This window comes from Sus scrofa, chromosome Y (assembly GCF_000003025.6).
Source record: "Sus scrofa isolate TJ Tabasco breed Duroc chromosome Y, Sscrofa11.1, whole genome shotgun sequence".
Lineage (NCBI taxonomy): Eukaryota > Metazoa > Chordata > Mammalia > Artiodactyla > Suidae > Sus > Sus scrofa.
In genome coordinates, this window is record NC_010462.3 from 24,684,352 (window position 1) to 24,691,629 (window position 7,278).

General features: G+C 38.4%; 1 pseudogene; it reads left to right on the top strand.

The window, feature by feature from the left end:
• LOC110257967 lies at positions 1,289–2,035 on the top strand (annotated as a pseudogene).

Consider the following 7,278-nt stretch of genomic DNA (forward strand, 5'->3'; position numbering starts at 1 on the left):
GAAAGAAAGAAAGAAAGAAAGAAAGAAAGAAAGAAAGAAAGAAAGAAAGAAAGAAAGAAAGAAAGAAAGAAAGAAAAATGTAATAAAACCTTCCCTGTTTTCAGATATGATTGCACACCTATAAATACCCCAGAGCATACTAAGAAACTCCCAAGAAAAATGTAATAAAACCTTCCCTGTTTTCAGATATGATTGCACACCTATAAATACCCCAGAGCATACTAAGAAACTCCCAGAATCAGAGAGTTCAGAACAGACACAGGATACTAGATCAATATACACAAACATGTACTCCTAACAAAGGGACATGGATATTAAAAATGCAGTACTGTTAAGAATTGTTGAAAAAGAAGTGTCAATATACCAAATTCTGGGGCTGGGTATTAAAAAAATGAAGAAAATATGGAGCTGCACTCTGGATTGGAAGTATATCAATGGAATGGAAGATTCGAGGTATTTTGAAAATAATGGATTCTAGTCAAATGGCTCCTTGAGTTTCAGATTTAACGCAACTAATGTAAAAATCCCAGCAAAGCAATGGCGGCTCTAAGACTGTATTTAACTGGCAGAGACAGATATAAATTGGAGAGAAACAAGAAATAAAACCTTCCCTGTTTTATCAGACAGAATAAAGAACTCAAAAATATAACCATGTTCTTAACATTTATGTGTTTCTACACAAAAGTGCAAACACAATTTAATGGAGTTACGGTAATCTTTTGAGCAGGTGACTATCATAGGCAAAAAACAAAACGTCAATGTATTGAAATAGATGAATATCACACACAAACTACAACAACAAAAATTTAGGTATCACCACGGTGAACAATTACGTAAATTGGAGCAAGATTCCACACAAAATGTAAAACCTATACAAATCTTTGGAGAAAAAGTGAAAGTAAGATTTTTTTCAAATTTAGGATTAGGCAAACTGCCAGATTTGATACCAAATGCATTGTCCATAAAAGAAAATATTAACAAGTGAGTACAAACTGAGTCTAAATATTTTTAAAATTGTGTTCTTTGGAAATCTCTGTTAAAAGGATGGCAAGAAAAGCTAAACCTTAGAAGGAAGTTATCTACAAACCACACTCAGTTTTCCAATACAGATCAATTTCCATAAAACCAGTTGAACCTCAAAAATCTAGAACTCGCTTCTTCATGAAAACACTAAAAGGCAGATGATGCTGGTGTTGTGGGAGGGGCCAGAGTCTCCAGGAAGACTGGAGGCTCTGGGCACCTACAGCTGGAGGACAAGACTCTTCCACAAAGGCTTCCAGAGCTGCAGGGAGGCCAGGGTCATGGCCCAGGCAGATGAGGACAAGGATGGGGAGCTTGTGGGGGCAGAGCTGACGACAAGGAAGACAAAGCTCCCAATCACCAAGGTGGCCCACCGAGTCAAAGACATGAAGATCAAGTCTCTGCAAGAGATCTCTCTCTGTGCTCTGCCCATCAAAGAATCTGAGATCATCGACTTTTCCTGGAGGCATTCTTCAAGGACCAGTCTATGGAGATGATGCCTGTGCAGAAGCAGAACTTGCTGGTCGGAGGACCATGTTCAAGACATTTGTCACCACTAGGGATTACCAAGGACACGTTGGTTTTGGTGCCAAATGCTCTAAGCTGGTATCCACTGCCACCCATGGGGCCATCATTCTGGCCAAGCTCTCCATCATCCAGGTGCAGTGTGAAGGCTCCCGGGGGACAAGATTGGCAAGCCACGTATCATCCTTTGCAAAGTGCCTTTCCACTGTGGCTCCATGCTGGTGTGCCTCTTCCCTGCCCCAGGGCCACTGGCATTGTCTCAGCCCCTGTCCTAAGAAGCTACTGCTGATGTGGAATTGATGACTGCTACACTTCTACCAGGGGCTGCACTGCCAAGCTGGGCAACTCTCCTGAGGCCACCTTTGATGCCATTTCCAAGAGTACAGCTATCTCACTCCTAATCTCTGGAGAGATGGTGTTCTTCAAGTCTGCTTCTCAGGAATTCACTAAGCACCTTGTGAGTACCCACATGAGAACCTCTGTGGGCTAGGCTTCAACTGTGTTCACCACATAATTTTATATTAGAGGAATAAAATGAATGAAGCTGGAAAAAATCCAACTCAATGAAATACCTAGTCAATGATTAATATTGAAGGCTATCTGAGAGTTTATTGCATGTCCTTGTTTGTTGCATTTCCCCAGGAGAAAAAAGAAAAAACAATTCCAAACTTTAAAATCACCCAAAACAAGCAAACAACAAACACAAACTAATCCAGATCACTAGGCTTAATTAATAATCATGTGAGGTTTTTTTTACTTAATAAAATTCTCCATTACTTGTTTTTTCTTCCCAAAGCAACTTAAATATGATCCTTTACCACAGAGAGTAAAGTAGCATAATATTAAGGATACTTACATCAGAGTTCCTGCTCTCTCTCAGCAGGTTAAGAACCCAACATGTGTGCAAGGATATGGGTCCCATCCCTTGCCTGCCCAGCGGTTAAGGATTAGGCTTTTGAGGCAAACTGAGGATTGTAGACCACAGATACAGCTCAGATCCTGCATATGCCACATCATTGCCACAACAGTTGCAGCTACATGTGTGCACCAAGCCTGGGAATTTCCCTATGCTGCACTTGCAACCCAAAAAAACAAATACATGCACAATAAAGGTACCTATGAAGAAACCTGTTGTTGCTTTCTGTAGTGTATGTGGTTTTTTTTTAATCTTTATACATAAGTCAATAACATGCATATAAAATGTGGTCTCCTTTCATTTGACTTTAAAATAAATGATTTTTACTATTTTACATTGTGTATAAAACTTTAAGACTTCTCTCATTTTGCCCTTTTGCAGCAAGGAGAATAAAAGCAGTTGGCATTGAAAACAACCATTACTTCCATGATAGGCACACTGAAACAGAAATAAGCCTTAGCAGTAAATCTGTTAAGAAGCACGTGTTTTCTGCATCTGCTTCATTTCCAGCACCATACCATCATTTTTTGTTTTGTGGCCATTCTCAGTAAATCTCCCATGACTAGTAGGTAACACATTTGCATGAAGACTTTGTACCTGAAACTCATTTTCTATTTTCTGAATCTGTGTCTATGAATTCTAGGACTTGCCTTTTATATCAAAATACATGTAGATAGGTTTATATAATAAGAACAAGTCTACGCCTTTTACATACTGGTTTTTAAAAGACAAATGCTACTAAATGCATCAAATCCTTTACCATTTGTGATTGTCTCCATGGAAACACTACCTGGTGAGTAGATATAGCATAATTAATGCCACATTTGACTTATTAGAAAAGTATTCTCCCTCTACTTCACTTCACCAGCGTATACACAAAAATGTTGATTGATATTTGTTCTCATACCCCAAAGTACTTTTCAAAAACATCACTTTTCACTATCATGGTCAAAATGAGAAAAAACTGCAAATGCTGTAACGAAACCATAGCTTACCATAGTTTTCTTTTGTACTATGCTACACAACTCTCTTTGCCAAAGCATTAAATTATACCAAAATTAACATATACTAATGAAAAATTAAAGCTACATATGTTTCTATATACATTTAAGTGCTGAGGGAAAAACCACCCATGTAGATATCCCAAGTATTTATCAAAATACTCCAAGATGTCTCCAGTCCCCCTCCCAGACACCCATGACCCAGGGCTGCAGTGGCAAGTAAAGAACACAGCTTCACCAGGAAGGAGCATCAGAACCTTCTGGACAAACACGATCACAGGCAAGAGGCCTCTGGGAGTGCAGCAATCAGGGAAGAACAGCAGAAGCAACAGCTGCTGAGGGTCTGGGATGGCATCATGCTACTCCAGGGGAGCAGCCCACTGAGGTCTGTCCAAGCTATCACCAAATCTTTCTGAAAGTTGCTGGTGGTTGTTGTGATTGGCATCGAGCTGAGCAAAATACACACAGGAATACTGGCTATCCTTTGTACAATTTTACTTTACCTCTAGTTGATTTACAGTATTCTGTCAATTTCTGTGGTACAGCATAGTTACCAGTTATTCACATGCATTCATTTTCTCATGTTATCCTCCACCGTGTTCCATCACATGTGATTAGATATGGCTTCCTGTGCTATATAGCAGGATCTCATTGCTTATCCACTAAAATCTAAGAGTTTGCATTCACCAACCCTGACTTCTTCAGCTATTCTACTCCCTCATCCCCTCCATTGGCAACAACAACTGTGCTCTTCAAGTCATGAGTTTGTTTCTCTTCTGTTGACAGGTTCATCTATGTCCTGTATTCCAGATATGGTGATATCACACGGTATTTTTCTTTCTCCTCCTGACTTACTTCTCTTAGTATGTGTGTCTCTAGTTCCATTCATGCTGCTGCAAATGGCATTATTTTTCTTCTGTTTTATGGCTGAGTAGTAGTCCATAAGGTATGCGCTTTTAAAATGTAAAAAGTGTCTGATGTTTTATATTCTGTGTTATACCTCTTTCAGGACACCCATTGACCTGCAGCACAGGACAAGAGAAGAGTGGTGTCCAACCTGGGGTTGGAAGAGAAGGTCAGCTATGAGTTGGAAAAGGAAAAAAAAAAGTTCTGCCAGGAGCGGGAGGAAGTGAAAGTACAGAAGGCAAAGTGGCTAGTCTGGCACTCCATGGAGTCTCAACTGTGAGCTGGCAAGTAGAAACTGTAAACCAGGATAACAATGGAGATGAGTCAATCACAATAAATTACATAATATATTCAATTGCTTAAAGATATGTTGAAAGAGTCCAGGGATTTGGTAATAGAGTCTAAGGTAGAGTCAATGTTTGACACTGTTCTAAACATAACCCTTGGTCTCCAGGTGAAGGAAGTATGGACCCAGAATGTTGGGATCATGTGGGAGAAAATTTAAAGCACACCCATCCATCTGGGGCCTCTCTTTCTGTTTCTGTTTTTTCTACATGGGGACTAACAAGGACATTTTGGATCCCTTGTGGGAACATAAAGAAAAGATCATATCTTCTATTCCCCTCAACCTCAGGATAATGCCTTTCTTGATGTGAATTTAAATAAACCGTTAGCTGTGGAAGCAGCACTGACTTACCTTCCATCAGCCCTAAAATCTGCATGCCCTGTAACTATTTTCCCTGACCCTTAAGTCACAGGGCAAAATATGCATACACACATCCCTTTTGACTTTGAAGCTCTTAAGCCTCTTCATGATGGTATGATTCAGAATGGAGTTGCAGCTGCCTTTACTATGAATATGGTAGAAAGCATGCGGACACTCCATCTTCCCCCATGGGATTGGCATATGAGAGCTAAAGCCACCCTAGATGGTGGAGATTATTTAATTTGGAGGTCTATTCTGTTGGACTTCTGTCAGGAACAAGCTGGTTTAAGTCAAAGAAATAATGTTCACAATTCTTTTGAAATGTTGGTAGGGACAGGGCCCATTCTTGACCTGGAAAATCAATCCTTAGGCATATGAACAGCTGTGTGTAGGAGTCCAATGGGCCTGGATGACACTTCCTGATTGGGAAACACCCAAGCATCGATTGTACAATATCTTCAAGGCCTACAGAACTTTATCCACAATTTGTGGACCACCTAACTGAATGGGATGGTGCCAGGTGGTACACTCTCAAGCAGCTGAGATGTCAATGAATCAATTGGCATATAAAAATGCCAATCACGGCTGTAAAAGGGCAATGGCCTCTGTACAAATTCAGGGGGCATCTCTGAATTTGTGAAGGTGTGTCAAGATGGAGGGAGTACAGGTCATACTCAAAGAGTGCTTTTTACAGCATTAATAGGAACACACTTTAAATCAGGTCTCTTTTGTACTGACAGGTTTTACACAGGAGGATCTTTTTTTATGGCTAAAACTTCAAACTTAGAAATAGGAGGTCTCCATTTTGCTTGTTTGTATGTGTATGGCATTGCCAAAATTAATTCATAATGAGCTCTACTTAACTGGCATAAAAGAAATTAAGCACCTACATAAATTCTCAATATACATAAAGTAAATCCATTTTCAGTTCATGTGACCTGGAAGATATTCAGTAGTTGATATTCATTACTATTAAAGTTTGTTGATCAAAAGAATATATACATGTCTTTAGAGCCATCAACATTTAGTATGCATGATAAAGTATTGCACCTAGATTTAATACAACTCAAATGAGATATTGAGGCTTCAGTTACTGAATAAAAACTAAACTCATTTAAGACTTAATTGTGATGTTTGGTGACATCCTGAGGTGTCCTGTAAAAAAAAGTAGGAGGTGTGTTTTCAGTAGAAAAAAAAATGAAGGAATAATGGAATTACATGTTTATTAAGGGAAAAGAAAGTAAGTCTCTCTTATAGCTTGTTACTCTAAAGGGAAAATAGTGGACAAAGTAAAGTGGATACAGAAAATAATGGAAGGTTTGTGGGAAGTGAACAATGAGAAATAAATCTTATACATTGTCAGGACTGACTACGTTTAAACTTTCAGTAAACTACTTTTAACAGTAAACTAATGTAAAACCTGAATTTTAATGTAGTCTCTCTTAAAATAAGGTTTTCTTAAAATATTGCTTTTAGTAAGAGATTATATGAATTTCCCTGCCTTTAATTTGTATGTGCTTTGAAAATCCTTTGTCTCATTCATTAGACAAATAACTAATGTTAAAGAATAATCTATGATTTTGACCATGTATTTTTATAGTATTCCATATATATAATGTATATATCATCATATATATACATATGTGTATATATTTGTGTTTAGCAAGTTTGTAAACAAACAAAGAAACAAATAGTTTGTTTACAAATTGCTAAACACAAATTACAGGGGAAACCATGTCAAATAAAAAATGGGATGGAAAAATTATTCCCTCCTTGCCAGAATTTTGCCACCCTAATGCCCTTGTAACATGGTAAGAGTCTGCTCCTAAATCACAGAAGTTAGGATAAGTAAGGAATAGCTGTGAATACCACAGTCAGGGCTATGGGAAGTCCAAGAGGGCTGCTTGCTTCTTGCCAGCTCCCTGATGAAACCAATGAAAAAAAATGGTTGAAAAATGTGTTTTCCATTTGGGACATACGTTCTACAGTCCTAATAAGGCTATAATGGGTAACTAAATGAGGGTACTTAAAAAAAGAAGCCCTTTATCACAGACCTCGTTGCTATAACGACCTGCTTGTGCTAGTAAGGCTTTTGCTGAATTTTGTCACGTTTGGGGAATTTTACATGTCACTGATATCCCTTATAATCCCCAAAGACAAGTAATAGTAGAAAATGCACATCATAAATTGAAACTCCAACTTAA